This window comes from Balaenoptera physalus, assembly GCF_965194825.1.
Source record: "Balaenoptera physalus genome assembly, chromosome: 3".
Classification (NCBI taxonomy): Eukaryota; Metazoa; Chordata; class Mammalia; order Artiodactyla; family Balaenopteridae; genus Balaenoptera; species Balaenoptera physalus.
The window spans coordinates 155699388-155716241 of NC_138890.1; the positions used below are offsets into that span (position 1 = coordinate 155699388).

The following is a 16854-nucleotide window of genomic DNA, read 5'->3' on the forward strand; positions in this document are numbered from 1 at the left end:
AATCATTGAGAGATATGTATGGTCATGTCTGCTACAATTGTGTAAAAATAAAATTACATTTCAATAAGTATTTTTACTTGCCATCATTCAATTACATTTTGCAAAAGATCAAATCACATTATCACTCTTTAAAATCACAGTGATTTGTTATAAGGGATACCCTAGCAAACAATCTGCCTTCTCTATTTCCAAGACCTTCCAATGTATTTCATTCTCCCTTTATAAAGCCATGCCTGGGCTACCAGTGAATTCTTCTGATTAATTCTCTGTCTCTTTTCTTCCTTTCTTCAAATGCATCCTCTATACAGTTTAAATAGGGAGGAGAACAAAGTAAATGTTAAATATTTAATTTTACTATTCTGCTTAAAATTCTCCAGGGGCCCCTTGTCATTATAGGAATAATACTGAGTTCTCAACTGAGCATATGAGGTTCTGCTAAACTCTCTCCTACCAACATCCCTTGCTTTATTTCTGACAACTCTGTAAAACACTTTATATTCTGTTTTTTTAAAATTATTTATTTATTTATTTATTTTGGGCTGTGTTGGGTCTTTGTCGCTGTGCACGGTCTTTCTCTAGTTGCAGCAAGTGGGGGTTACTCTTCATTGCAGTGCGCGAGTTTCTCATTGCAATGGCTTCTCCTGTTGCGGAGCATGAGCTCTAGGCACGTGGACTTCAGTAGTTATGGCACGCAAGCTCAGTAGTTGTGGCTCATGGGCTCTAGAACACAGGCTCAGTAGTTGTGGCTCATGGGCTCAGTTGCTCCGTGGCATATGGGATCTTCCTGTAGCAGGGCTCGAACCCATGTCCCCTGAATTGGCAGGCGGATTCTTAACCACTGTGCCACCAGGGAAGCCCAAGACTTCATATTCTAATCCTAGACATCTTGCAGTTCTCCACACAAACTTCTTTGTTTTCCAAATCCAAAATTTACTTTTGTGGTACTTTACCTGTCTCATATTTTTCCCTGTACGTTCTATTCACCTCTTAAGATACAGCTGTGCCATCACATTCTACTAGATACCTACTCTAAGATGATATCCTCTCACTTTTCTTTCTTTCCCCTCTTCTCTTTAAGAACATTTCCCAATAGCCTTTGAATAGACTTATCCAGTACCTGCCACATTTTATTTTAATTATGTTTGTGGGAAACTTGTCTTTCCTATGACATTATGAGTTACTTGAAGAATGGATTTATGTTCACTTATATGTTGCTGACACATTACTCAGTGTCTGATCCTTACAAGTCATCAATAATTGTTTATGAGAGAAAACAAAATCAAATGATAAAGACTACCTTTAGTAATAATACAGATTAAAGAAAAGAAAAGCTTTTACTCTAGTATTGCTTGATTTTTTAAACATGAAAGTTACCCAGCATAAACTTGGTAATTAAAATCAATACTTTGGACATAAGTAAAAATTTCCTTGTACTTGTGGGGAAAAAAGAATGAAGACATTGTTGTTATGAGCAATAAGCTCCACTCTCTTTAAATTATTCATAAGTAGTCATATCATGAAACATTAGTTGAATAAGCTAAATATGCTTTAAGATGTTGTATTTACAATGTACTTTTTTATGTCTGTAGTGACAGACAATGCTAAATAATTTTTTTAAATAATCAAAAGATTGGAAATTTTCAGGACAAACTTTAGACCTGATTTCACAACTAGATTCTTTTAAAAGCTAGAGTTACATAGAGTTACATTCTATGAAAGTAGCATAAAGTCTTCTGCTGAGTATAATCATCTTCAAAAAGTTTATGATTAATTTATTTCTACCTTTTTGTTTCACTATTAAAATTATAGGCTTGTCTATCTTCTTTAGAGCAAAAATTAATATAACTAATTCTTTAAAGATTCCAAGAAATAACAAATGAGGAAGGGTGCCCTCCTGTGTTATTAGTTACACTTTTGCAAGATCTCTACAATTAATTATCTCACAACAATTACTTGTTTTCATTAATTAGGAATATACTTTCTCTCCATTTCTAAATTCAGTTAAAAGTAAAATAAAGTTCAATATCCATATGGACTCATGGCTGCAAAACTGTCTTTTAGAAAATGTTCTCTAACACAAAAGTAACGGCTCAGAAGTTATTTAGTCCACTCTAATGTTACTTTGATTCATGATTTTCAGGATTGATCTTTAAAAAATTAATCTGATAAATTGCCATCCCAAGAGTGGAGATTTTTTTTAAAATCCACTAACAAGTTATCCCAATATGAAATTATTTCATGTGGGGCAATCAGCAATGATTTTCATTTGAATACCACCCAAAATTTTCTCCCAAGGAAAGGAACCGTGTCCACATCTTTGGCAATCAAATCTTAGGGGTAGCTCTCATTTAAGACTTTTATATGGTCCTGTAGATTTTCATTACTGGTTGCTTTTTCCTGAGCATTAGAATTCTGCACTCTGAAGGCTGGGGTAAAAGCCTAGTATAAATGTAATTGAGTTTTTAAAGGTTTCTCTAAAGTTCAGCAGGGATTTAAAGCGAAGAATTTCAAGCCTGCCTGGCTATAAATATAATATGTTCTTTAATGTTGGAACCAAGCCCTTTTTTTTTCTTGTCAGCAGAAGGAAAAAAAATCATCATTTGAGAAAAATGAAATACGGCTGATAAGTCAAAATAGTTTTCATCCTTGTCTTGATGTTTTGTTACTAGAGGTCAAAGTTCTTATGATAATACTTCGTTTTTCCTTTATCACTGGGGTCAGGGGAGTCGGTGGGAATCAGATTAAACTGTCGTAATTAGGAAATTTTTTCAACTATTCAGCTCAAAATGAGTTGGTGGAACGAATACATATGTATGTACACACACATACATATACATATAAACATATGTATACAAACACACAAGTATACACACATATGCATATATACATAATAGTTGCTGTTATCATCATTCCTTATTCTTATGTAACAGATATATGCAAATATTAATATCAGCAGAATACGGCTGTTACAGAAATAGGAAATAACATTCTAAACAACAACAAAAAAGCAAGGTACATGTAATAGCAGAGAAATATTGATAATGTTCATGACTAAATGATGAATATAGAACTTTTGAAAGAATTAAATAGCTTTATGGGGAAAATTTAGAGAACATTAGGATATATGGTCATTAAAGTTATAGTTCTTATGTGATTAATTTTATATTAAAGGTAGCAATTAGATGTACCAGTACTCTCATACTGTGCCAGTTTTAAAGTACAAGATTATGCTGATTTCTTAGAAGTTAGGAACATTACTGAGCATTGGTTTCTGTTGTGCAGGAACAATCACATCAATACAAAGAATGACCTCTATTCTTGTATAGAACTTACCTTGTATAAAATATGTGGACTCAAATCTGTGTCAAGAAGTTATTTCTCCATTAACACTAAAGAATGTATATGCTATAAGAATATCATTTTTAAAAAATCATTTTAAATGTTCTCTTATCTATTCAGTGAGGTTCTCTCATTTACGTTCCAATAATAAGCATATAGATTTGTGTCTCAAAGTGTCATAAAAACAGTCTCATGAGTATTAACTTGCTTCTAGTAGTATTATTACTATGGTTAGATTGCATTGAGTATTTCAAATAAGACTATTCTATCACCAATATTACCACTACTATTTAAAGAGAAGGATGAACAATAATGTTAGTATTTGTTGTTCACATAATACTTGAATTTTCCTAAAGATTTTACATGCTTTATCTCTAATATAGTAATTAAATGATGTCAGAATGTCATTAGGTTTGAATATAAGACATAGAAGAGAAACAGATATATCACTGTAGAACAATACCACAAAAAATATCTCTTATTTTTTAATCCTGTAGTTAGTCAACCAAATTGATCATAACCACTATTTATATCCACTGTTGCATAAGAGAAATAAAACATAAAAATATATAACCTCGTTTAATCAAACCTGCAAAATGATTTATTTTGTCATTTCATAGTGCCAACAAATGTCTGGACAACAAATAAATTTTTCCCTGCATCAGTTTTGCAGCTCAGCTCATCACAGAAATACAGTTGACACCAACAATGTCATGAGCTGGTTGACTTTTTGTTGAAATTTTTTTCAAAAGTATATTTCGGAGCAAAAGTAAATATGCTGTTTTTCTATATGTTGATGAAAGAGAAAAAAACTAGATGAAACAAAAATTATCAGTCAAAATTTTATTTTGGAATCTAATAAATTCTCTAAAAATATTTCCATGAAGAATGAATATACACAAATAAAATATTTGCACATTTTAATTTGGTCTGTTCATTTGGAAACAATAGTAAAATATATTTTAGATAATTCAGAATGTACACACAAAGTTTGAAAAGAAATGTGTAAACTTGAGGTATATAGGCCAAAATTAGTCTGAAAATAGTTGAATTAATTAAAACATATAACAAATTGAATTTATTTGTGTGCGTTTCCATTTTTTTAAAGTTGTGGCTCAGCAAAAATTAAACTTTACGAATGAATGCTTTTTTTTTGTCAGTCATGATATGTCATTTTACAAATAATCAGATGAATTTTTTCTCACTAAATTTTCTGATAGTATTAACCAGATAAGAGTTAGTTCTATAGTTCAATATAGTTTCAGGTAATCTAAAGACTTATAATCAAGCGGTCTTTGTTTATTTTGCTTCTTTTTTTAAAATTTACTACTAAGAATATTTTTACTGGTATGTACAACTGGTGGTTTATATAACTTCTCACTCTTTCACCTGAGATTAGAGCATAAGTAAATCATTATGAAGAAAAACTGCCATTTGAAGTACTAGTCTCATACAGAAAAAAAATTCCATCTCTCGATGCCTTTCATTGACAAGATTTCAGGTATTGGGTATGGTTTTAGATTTGATTCATTACAATTATCCAGATAATATTTACATTACATTCTTGACCAAATCCTATGATAACATTGACAAAAGAGTTGGGAGAGCATGATTCTGTTACTTTCTGCATGGGTGAAGTCAGACAAAAGGGATAGTGGCAAGAAGGACATATAAATCCTCAAGAATAAATATTTGGGTGGGGTATTGCCAATACCTATAGGACTACAGTTGACCAGTGGCCCCAGGGAGGGAAGGGAAGGGAAATCCCATTGATAAGACTTTCCACTTAAAGTACCTAGAAACTTAAATGTAGATTCATCCTGAGGCACCTGCTCTTCCATTACTTCTTTCAAATCCTAGCTAAGACTCTAGATGGCTCAAATATTCTGCTTGCTTTCACAATTATGTTGTATATCTGTAGCTTCCTTGTCCATTTGTGTTAATGGGAAAATACACTGCTAACAGATAATGTCTTCTTACAGGCAGAACTTAAGTTTGTAAACATTTTAATTATTTAATTCGTACCTGTTCCAGTGTGAATTGATCCTTGATATCTCTACTATTGAAAATAATTTTTAGAAAAGAAAATGTAGAATAAAAATACAAACCTAGGAGCACAAAGCAAATGAGAGCTGTACTGAATATCGAGAGCTATACTAAGCTTAGGATGAATTCATTGCATAGTAAAGAATTAGAAAAAGATGATTAAGAAATTGTATTGTTTTACATAGATCATAATAAAAGACAATTAGAAGCCCATTTCACTTATGAAGAATTCACAACTGAATTCTTGCATCTTAAAAACTATGCATTCTCAGTTTAACAATGTATTAAATAATAAAACATCACAATCAGGTGACATCTGTCCTGTAAATGCAAGACTCTTTTCACACCAGAAAACCTAAGAACATAAATTGGAAATTTATAACACTGTCATAAAATTATCTTAAATGATGCAAACAAATTATTTTATGTATTTCAACACTTACGATTTAAAATATTTATCAAATAAAGACTGGAAGATAATTGTTGAATTTAATAATTACATACAAAAAATGACAGCAAACATATTTATTGGAGATTTTTTTAATATATATTAGATACATTTTTTGAGAGCAAGAAAGGAGTGTCCACTATCACTGAAATATTTGCACTGGAGGTATTGGCCAGAAAGAAAGAAAGAAAACAAAAATATTGTGAAGATTAGAGCAGGAGGGATGCAGTATTTTTATTTGCTAATGATAGTATCTTAATTAGAAAATTGACAGACTTAAGAAACTAATTAAACAAATAAAAGAACTTGTCAAATTTCCAAATAAAGCATGCATTTACAAATGTCAACAACATATTCTAACCAGCTAGAAAATTTAAATTGTAAAGATATACCACCAAGTATCAGTAAGAATCATAATTACATAATAATTAACATAGACAAGAATACAGAATTTTAAAATTCTAATAAAAACAGTATGATCTGGATTAATAGAGAAATACTCCAAAGGCCTATTATAAATGGGAACACATGTTACCAGAAACATATCCCACATAGGGAAAGGGCATTTATTTGGTACCATGCCCCTCTAGCTTTCCTATCTCATCTAAACCTGAGGGAGAGGATGAGGAACTCTGAAACACTTGTTGAAGTCAAACCCCCAAGACACAGGCCCAGTAAAAGACTGAGAGTTAATCAGAAGATTATGGAATACTTCTACTTCACAGCTCCCATCTTACTGCCATATCAACAATGCTCAAGTATATTTATGGGAGATTATAGCTGAAGTTCTACAAGACATACACTGTCTTAGGAGTTGTCCTTAGAGAAGCTCAAAGTCAAACAGGGAGACAAAAACAAGGACATTAGATGAATTTGAAGCCATTGGCACCTACATCTACAGCAAACATTAAACAAATCCCAACTTCTAGCCAGATAAATATAAAATCTCCATTAAAAGTCTTTTTACCTGTTGTTATTACTATCTAATATAACATGCTGAGCTTTCAACAAAAGTTTGCATGGCATGCCAAAAGGAAAGGAAAAAATAAACTGTTTGAGAAGACAAAGCAAGTATCAGAACCAGAAGCAGATATGGCATAGATGTTGGAATTATCAGTAAAAAAATTTTATAATAATTGTCATTAATATGTTAATACTCTAATGGAAAGGGTAGAAAGTGGGCAAGAACAGATGATTAATGTAAGCAGAGAGATATAATCTATGAGAAAAAAAATAAAAAGAACATGATAGAAATTTTGAGTAGCAACAACACTGCAATAGAAATGAAGACTGCCTTTGATGGATGCATCAGTAGACTGAATATGACCAGGAAAAGAATCAGGGAGCTTGAAGATCCTTCAATAAAAACTTCCCAAATGATATGCAAAGGGAAATGAGAGACTAAAAAAAGAAAAACAGAACATTTAAGAACTATGGGACAATTTCAAAAGGTTTAGTACACTTGTGTTTGAAATATCAGAAGGAAAAGAAAGAGGAATGGAGAAGAAAAAAATACTTGAAGAAATAATGGTTGAGAACTTTCCAAAATTAATGACAGACTGCAGAACCAGATGTAGGATGTTCAGAGAATATCAAGTAGAAGTATAAAAAATACACCTAGGCATATTAGTCAAATTGAAGAAAGACAGTCACAAGGAAAAAAATATTAAAGGAAGTCATGGAAAATAAGCATTTTACCTAGAAAAGCATAAGGATAGAAATTACAGTGGATTGCCCATCAGAAATCCTGAAAGTAAAAGAGGGGGTAGAGTGACATATTAAAGTATTGAAATAAAATACTACTAACCTAGAATTCTATATCAAGTTAAATTCATAGGTGAAGGAGAAATAAAGAGTTTCTCATGCAAATGAAAAAATAAGAGAAATAATTGCCAACCAACCAACTAATTCTTAAAATTCATTAATAAGAAATCAAATATCACAATTGAAAAGTTAGCAAAAGATATTCCCATTTATGAGGTGAACAGACAAGTCATCAAGTAAGATATAGAGATGGCAAATATGCATATGAAAAGATGCTCATCATCACTTATAATTAGGGAAGTGCAAATTAAAACAACAAAGAGAAACACACCTACTAAAATGACTAAAATTCAAAACTTAATTTTATCTATTGCTGGGGAGGATGCAGAGTTACAGAAACTCTCTTTCTTTACTAATGGAAATGCAGAGTAATATAGCCACTTTGGAAGAGAGTTTTGCAGTTTCTTACAAAAGCAAACATAGTCTTACCATACAACCACACTCATACGTGTTTACACAGAATATTGTAAAATTCTGTGTCCATACAGAAACCTTCACATGAATGCTTATAGCAGCCTTATTCAGTCTCCCAACCTCTCCCAAACTTGAAATAACCAAGATGTCCTTTGATAGGTGAATGGATAAATGATGGTACATCTCCACAATAGAATATTATTCAGTGATTAAAAGAAGTGAGCTATCAATATATGAAACAACATGAATGAATCATAAATGCATATTACTGAGTAAAGGAAACTAGACTGGAAAGACTACATGCTGCATGATTCTAATTATATGTCGTTATGAAAAACTCAAAACTATAGAGATGATAAGTGTTTCCCAGTAGTATAAGGCGAGGGGGTCAAAAGGGAAGGTTAAGTGGATAAAACACTGGAATATTTTAGGGTGATGAAACTATTAGATATAATACTGTAATGGTGGATGCATGACACTATGAATCTGTCAAATGCCGTGAAATTTTACAGTATAAAGAATGAACCATAATGAATTAAAAAAAAAAACCCAGGAATTTAGCAGAATACCAGGATGGAATGTAGAATTTAAAAAAATAAATCCAATTGAGTTACAAATATATGAAACGTCATTGAAGGTGGGTTGGGGCAAGGAAGATGCTGACCTAAGCAACTTTGGAAATGAGTGGAGTCTGTAAGTTAATGGCCAAAAAAAATTGTATAGAAGCACTATATTCTACTGGACATTTTATTTAACATGGCAACAGGGGTTACCAATTCTGATACAACTCTATGTGTATATTGAAATTGGAGACACAAGTAAATGGATGGTGGATGGTGGGAGTTAGCTTTCTCAGTGTTGGTGTGGCAAGTTACATGTAGCAAGGGAGAAGGCTAGAATGATTCTTGTTGTCATGGATTAGAGTTGGCGACATCAGTATGAACTCATGTATGGCTCAATATAGATATGAAAGTAACATATGCAAATATTTATAGATATGGTATATGCATCTGTTAGGATAGAAGCATATATTTCCTTGCTCTGTCAACACAGAGTTCCTAGACGCAATGACAGTCCAGTGTTAACGTGCACACGTGGTACCCAGATCTTGGTTTCTAACTCCATTCTCCAATAAAAAGAACCATATCTCCTTGGTAAAGTGGCTGATTCAAGGATTGATGCAGGAACTATAAAAGAAGACCCTGGAGAATTTTCTAAGGCCAGAAATTAAGGCAGTGTTAGAAACAATAAAACAATGGAGGTATGTAAAAAAGACAGAGGACCCAACTAGAAGAGCTTCCACTGTCCAGAGCTGGAACAAGTTGAGGAAAAAAATATAAACAATGTGGTATTGGATTATCATCCAAAGTATAAAATGCATATACTTGAATCCATACTGACATAAATAAGTGATTGTATAAATAAATGAGGGGAAAATAGACAAATCTCCAGTGCAGGAGAATTCCAGACAGCTTATGTAAATACTCCACACTCAAGAAGGTGGAGAATAACTCCTGACTCCTTACGTGTGGGGTGCATATAGTGACTTTCTTCCAAAGGGTACAGTATGAAAAGGGGAAAAAAAGAGTAACTTTACAGTGAAGAAACTTAACAAACACTATTCCAGGTAATAAAGATTAACGTCAATAGTGTTAAGTCACACTATAAGCATGTATCCTTGTCTGAATTTAGCTATTTTATTGAAGTTGCTCTCATTGTCATTTGCATTAAGGAAAACTGCCTTTGAATTTTTCACCACAAAGCACTATAGATTAAGTTGTTTTTAAAAATCAATTCCATATCAGTGGAGTAAAATAATATAGCAGGCTATTATGAAAAATAATAAAGTTGTAAGTTTTTAAAAAATTTATATTCTAAAGATATTCTTTGTCTTTCACAAAAACCAATCCCATCATTTCAAACATTATGTATGAATTTCAGGTTTATTAAAATATAATTCTAATACAGCATTCTCTCCCTTTAAAAGTTAGATTAATAAAGTACAAATGAATGTATTAAGTATGAATTGCAGCACTTTTGACTAGGTAAGCTTAATTATGTACAGATATTTTTAAGGTAACAAAGATAATAATATTTATATAAAAATGCATGCATATATGAACTAAACAAGATGGATCTTAATAGGTAGAAATAAACAGAGAAGGCATTAACCAGATTAAGGTATATTTTAAATATCAATAATTAGAGTAGCATGATATTCATGAATGGACACAAAGATCAATGGGGTAGAATGAAAAATCCAGGACTAGACTTAAGCCATTTTTGGAACTTTGGGGAATGTCAAGCCAATGCAGGAAAGACAGAACATTCACTAAATTGTAATGTGATGACTTGATTAACCATTTTTTAAAAATAAAATAAAGTTATATGCATATCCCATATTGCACACTGGGATAAAATCTAATGAATCACATATTTAATTGGTAAAAGAAAAAAAATACTAGAATGAAATATGTGAGAATTCCCCACTTTTTAGAAGGAGATTTTAATAGATTTTGTTTAAATTTGATGATTCAAAAAAATAGGGTACTTGCATATTACAAGAAAGGAAGCAAACATTTTAAAATATTAAATAGGAAAATGTAGATTATTCTGGGGAACAGGAAGGATCTAAAAAAGTTGTAAAGGCTGCAAGACTTTTAATTTTGTACTCACTGACCACTTTGGATATGCATTTCCATGTGTTTATTTGGCTTTATGACAGTAAAAATTCAAATTGTATGAAGATTGTGTGAAGACCACATAGAATACAATGGTCAAGATAAAGAATTGTGGAAAATCACAATACATATTTTGGAATCAACTAGACTGTTTGGATTGTTTACTCTTGTATTTTAGTCTAGAAAATTTTTTAAAACCAGACATGGCATATAGATCTTAACTCATGTGTGTACCCTGCTTGATTAGTTAATGGCTGCCAGTAGCTGAACTGAGAAAATTTCTAACAATGTTTCCAGGATTAGTAAGAAAACAAATGGGATAATTTAGCTGTCTTCCAGGATTTGAAAGAGGATGGGAAAGGCGGTGTTGTCTTTATTTCCTCTAGCTTTTATCAGTATTGTGATGTACAATATGTATTGACAAGTTCTTCCTGTAAAATAAGTGAGTTCTTAAATATAGACACTCCAGTATAGCCTATTCAATTTTAGTGAAGCACACATCAAAATATATTTTCATAATATTTCAACATAGAATTAATTGTAAACTATGTAAGATTATTTTTTTAAACATCTTTATTGGAATATAATTGCTTTACAATGGTGTGTTAGTTTCTGCTTTATAACAAAGTGAATCAGCTATACGTATACATATATCCCGATATCTCCTCCCTCTTGCCTCTCCCTCCCACCCTCCCTATCCCACCCCTCTAGGTGGTCACAAAACACCGAGCTGATCTCCCTGTGCTATGCAGCTGCTTCCCGCTAGCTATCTATTTTACATTTGGTAGTATATATAAGTCCATACACTGTCTCACTTCGTCCCAGCTTACCCTTCCCCCTCCATTTGTCCTCAAGTCCATTCTCTACAGCTGCATCTTTATTCCTGTCCTGCCCCTAGGTTCTTCAGAACCTTTTTTTTTTTTTTTTTAGATTCCATATATATGTGTTAGCATACAGTATTTGTTTCTCTCTTTCTGACTTACTTCACTCTGTATGACAGACTCTAGGTCCATCCACCTCACTACAAATAACTATTTCATTTCTTTTTATGGCTGAGTAATATTCCATTGTATATACGTGCCACATCTTCTTTATCTATTCATCTGTCAGTGGACGCTTAGGTTGCTTCCATGTCCTGGCTATTGTAAATAGAGCTGCAATGAACATTTTGGTACATGACTCTTTTTGAATTATGGTTTTCTCAGGGTATATGCCCAGTAGTGAGATTGCTGGGTTGTATGATAGTTCTATTTTTAGTTTTTTAAGGAACCTCCATACTGTTCTCCATAGTGGCTGTATCAATTTACATTCCCACCAACAGTGCAAGAGGGTTCCTTTTTCTCCACACTCTCTCCAGCATTAACTGCGTGAGGATTTTTTGATGATGGCCATTCTGACTGGTGTGAGGTGATACCTCATTGTAGTTTTGATTTGCATTTCTCTAATGATTAGTGATGTTGAGCATCCTTTCATGTGTTTGTTGGCAATCTGTATATCTTCTTTGGAGAAATGTCTATTTAGGTCTTCTGCCCATTTTTGGATTGGGTTGTTTGTTTTTTTGATATTGAGCTGCATGAGTTGCTTGTAAATTTTGGAGATTAATCCTTTGTCAGTTGCTTCATTTGCAAATATTTTCTCCCATTCTGAGTGTTGTCTTTTCATCTTGTTTATGGTTTCCTTTGCTGTGCAAAAGCTTTTAAGTTTCACTAGGTCCCATTTGTTTATTTTTGTTTTTATCTCCATTAGTCTAGGAGGTGGATCAAAAAAGATCTTACTGTGATTTATGTCATAGAGTGTTCTGCCTATGTTTTCCTCTAAGAGTTTATAGTGTCTGGCCTTACATTTAGGTCTTTAATCCATTTTGAGTTTAATTTTGTGTATGGTGTTAGGGAGTGTTCTAATTTCATTCTTTTACATGTAGCTGTCCATTTTTCCCAGCACCACTTATTGAAGAGACTGTCTTTTCTCCATTGTATATCCTTGCCTCCTTTATCAAAAATAATGTGACCATATGTGCACAAGTTTATCTCTGGGCTCTCTATCCTGTTCCATTGATCTATATTTCTGTTTTTGTGCCAGTTCCATACTGTCTTGATTACTGTAGATTTGTAGTATAGTCTGAAGTCAGGGAGCCTGATTCCTCCAGCTCCGTTTTTATTTCTCAAGATTTCTTTGGCTGTTCAGGGTCTTTTGTGTTTCCATACAAACGGAATTTTTTTGTTCTAGTCCTGTGAAAAATGCCATTGGTAGTTTGATAGGGATTGCACTGAATCTGTAGATTGCTTTGAGTAGTATAGTCATTTTCACAATATTCATTCTTCCAATCCAAGAACATGGTATATCTCTCCATTTCATTGTATCATCTTTAATTTCTTTCATCAGTGTCTTATAGTTTTCTGCATACAGGTCTTTCGTCTCCTTAGGTAGGTTTATTCCTAGGTATTTTATTCTTTTTGTTTCAATGGTTAATGGGAGTGTTTCCTTAATTTCACTTTCAGATTTTCCATCATTAGCGGGTAGGAATACAAGAGATTTCTGTGTATTAATTTTGTATCCTGCTACTTTGCCAAATTCATTGATTAGCTCTAGTAGTTTTCTGGTAACATCTTTAGGATTCTCTATGTATAGTATCATGTCATCTGCAAACAGTGACAGCTTTACTTCTTTTCCTATTTGGATTCCTTTATTTCTTTTTCTTCTCTGACTGCTGTGGCTAAAACTTCCAAAACTATGTTGAATAATACGGGTGAGAGTGGACAACCTTGTCTTGTTTCTGATCTTAGTGGAAATGGTTTCAGTTTTTCACCATTGAGAAAAATATTGGCTGTGGGTTTGTCATATATGGCCTTTATTATGTTGAGGTAAGTTCCCTCTATGCCTACTTTCTGGAGAGTTTTTATCATAAATGGGTGTTGAATTTTTTCAAAACTTTTTTCTGCATCTATTGAGATGATCATATGGATTTTCTCCTTCAATTAAGATTTTTTTTTGATGAACTATTTTTGACCTATGGCTCGATTATATCAAAGATGAATATTTATAGTATATAGGTTAAAAAAGCACTATCATGAGAAATTCACATTTTCTACACATAGTCGCTCAAATTTTATAAAAAGTAAATTTATAATTTTCATTTTAATATACTTTCATGTAATTTAAAATGATATTCTATCATTTGTGTAAGGACGGTAGCAAATTCCCAAATTTCACTGCAGGGTCAAATACAGTTTGCAACTGTGACCAGTTCTATGATGATTTGTTAAGGTCTTCTGCATTTAAAAGCTGAAACTCATCTGGTTTAAGGTTAAGCAGACCAAGGTATAAACTTCTAACAGGGAAAGCATGGTTTTATAGACAAATTTTAAGCGTCCTTGTGAATCACAGCAGAAAGGAAGAAAAGAAGAGGAAAAAAAACAAATGTGCATAATTTAGAATGACACTTCTCTTTAGCTTTTCCTTTTTAAAAATAAAAACAGTGATATTCTTGCAGAAAAGCTAGAAAAGGGAACTCTCAGCAAATGGTTAAGTTAAAATGAAGCTAATGTGAAATGGAATTTGCATTCTAGTCTTTGGTGTGGTATATAATCATGTACTGTATGCAGTTAAATGAGTCTGTTGTCTGGCTGTAATGAATATCTACATCCATCCTAACACTTAATGAGGAATAAATGACTTATTATCCACAAATGGCTGTGTCTAAATAGCTCTGCAACAAAAACAGAATATTAAAATGTGTAGCCAAAATAGATCTTAAATGATAATGAACTTAGACTATTAATTAATTTTTAAAGCATCATAAGGTTCAATGCTTTAGGATGAAATCAGCACTAGACCAAGTTCAAGCACAATGACAGGTTGAAAGTCTGAATTTTAAATTGGACTTGAATGCATATATGTTTTTGTGTGTATACATGTGTATATATGTATATATTCACCTATATATATATACACACACATATACATACATACACACACTAACACATTTTTAAAAAACTGTCCTTTGTAAGATATCTTTGCTTTCATAAAAATGACAGCACATAAACTAAGCTTGCCTACTCAAAAGTGCTACAATTCATGTCTAATACCGTCATTTATAATATACAAATCTAATTTTTTAAAATAAGAGAATGCCATAGTAAAACAATTTTTTGATATGCCTAAAATTCATGCTTAGTTTCTGAAATAATGAGAGAATTTTTTTCTGAAACCTAAAAGTGTGTCTTTTAGAATATAATTTTTTTTTTTTTTTTCGTGCACCCACATATTTATTCCTTCCTTTGGTTTTCTGGCATTTCCAAGTTTGTGGTAAAAGTTTCAACATGATTTTTTTCTCCAGAATGCAATGGATCAGACATCACACCTATGCAAACTTAAGGAGCCTATTCAAATTTTAGGAGAACCAGACACTTATCCAAAGGAGACAGAAAGAACTGCTGATACTCTCACAGGGAATGTCTCTGTGTAAAAAAGTTTGGAAGGTGGAAATGGAGCTCCTGGAATTGTATTCAAAAGACTTGTTTAGGAAGGTCCGTGTTAGCAGGCTTCACCCGATGGGGGATTTAACAGTGGATGAGTAGAACAGGACTGAAGACAACTGCTTCTTCTGGAGGAGGGACAGCCTTACGCAGATTGGTGTGGAATTCACCAGAAGCTCTTTTATGTCAAACTTTTTTCAGGATCCAGCTTTATAAATAAGCCTGTTGCCTCTGAGTACAGGATCTTCTCATCAACACTTCGAACATTACAAGAAAGAAACAATTTCCTCCCCTCAATTTTATCAAGTTGGCTATTTATCACAACAACAGAACAAAGAGGGATAGGTCTTTTAAAATTGATGTTGAGATTGGCAGTCATGACAATTCCCCCAGGTATAGCTGCACACATACCAACAGTAGCATCAATCATTGTTGCAATGGCACCTCCATGAAGGAATCCAGGTACTCCTTGCAGATAAGGACCTCCTTGAAACAAGCAAACTGTCCTTTTCTCATCATCGTTATAGAAGATCACATATTCAAAGCCCAGGCCATCCTCATAGCCTCTGGTGAAGAGCTGGGCCTGTGACAGTTGTTCTTTCACAAGCTTTGAGTTTTTATATGAAGGCAAACGTTCCCAGGAGCCGTCTTCACATTTCTTCATGAACTGGTCAAAGAGGAGTCTTAAGTCCTTGCTCCAGCTGGGGTTGGGGAGAGCATGGTCCTTAGGAATGACTTTCTCAGTAGGAAACCACCTCCGCGCGAGTACCGGGTCCCTCGCTGCGGGGGACGCGCCTTCCCGCCTGCCGCGTAGGGCCCGGAGCGTGCGCAGTGCCGCGGTGCAGCTCCTCAGCATAGCTCCGAGCGTGCGCGGGGCTCCGGACGCCGGAAGCGCGGCGGCTGGCTCGCGGCCGCGGCAGAGGTCAATTCACCCAACCAGCCACCCAACGGCCCGCTCTTCCTCTTTCTAGAATATAATTTTTAAAAATAACAACTTTATACTTTTTTCATAACAGTCCACTATGTTATTTTACTCAACTCATATGAAATACATTTTTACAAACAACTTAATCCATAGTGCTTTGTGGTGAAAAATTCAAAGGCAGTTTTTCTTAATCTGTAAATGGCAAGAGAGCAACTTCTGAAAATGGCTGAGTTCAGGCATTGTCTAAATCACCTTCCAACATTCAGAAAAGCTATTCATTATTTTATCAACTCAATAGCTTTTAATTGATCTATTCCCTTAATTTAACTCCAACAAGATCCCAACTACCTTTATCACTAGCTCAGGAAACTGCAGTCATCTCCAAATGACCTAACAATGTTCCTGAACTCAACCCACATTCTTGTCCTTCAAATCCATTTCTTTCCCTGAAGGCAAAGTGATCTATTAAAATATCATATCTGAGTGTGTCACCCCCCACCCATTACCTACCATTCAAGCATTCCCATTTCTTTCAGGCATGGGCCCAAATCCTTTCATACCTGTTCCACTTCTTCTACAGTGTGCCCTCCTTTGCTCTTTTCATCACTAATTAACAGTACTTTTGAAATATTCTTTTATTGAGTCTTGCCCATTTCCAAGGGACTTTTCATATTCTATTATACTTATACTTCATTTTTTCTG

The 16854-nt window shown here is 33.5% G+C and overlaps 1 pseudogene across 1 annotated transcript; it reads right to left on the reverse strand.

Moving 5' to 3' along the window:
- Nucleotides 1-15309: 15309 nt before the first annotated feature.
- On the reverse strand, nt 15310-16188 carry LOC309658091 (acyl-coenzyme A thioesterase THEM4 pseudogene; annotated as a pseudogene). Its single transcript has one exon. The product of its transcript is annotated as an acyl-coenzyme A thioesterase THEM4 pseudogene (transcript).
- Nucleotides 16189-16854: the final 666 nt, after the last annotated feature.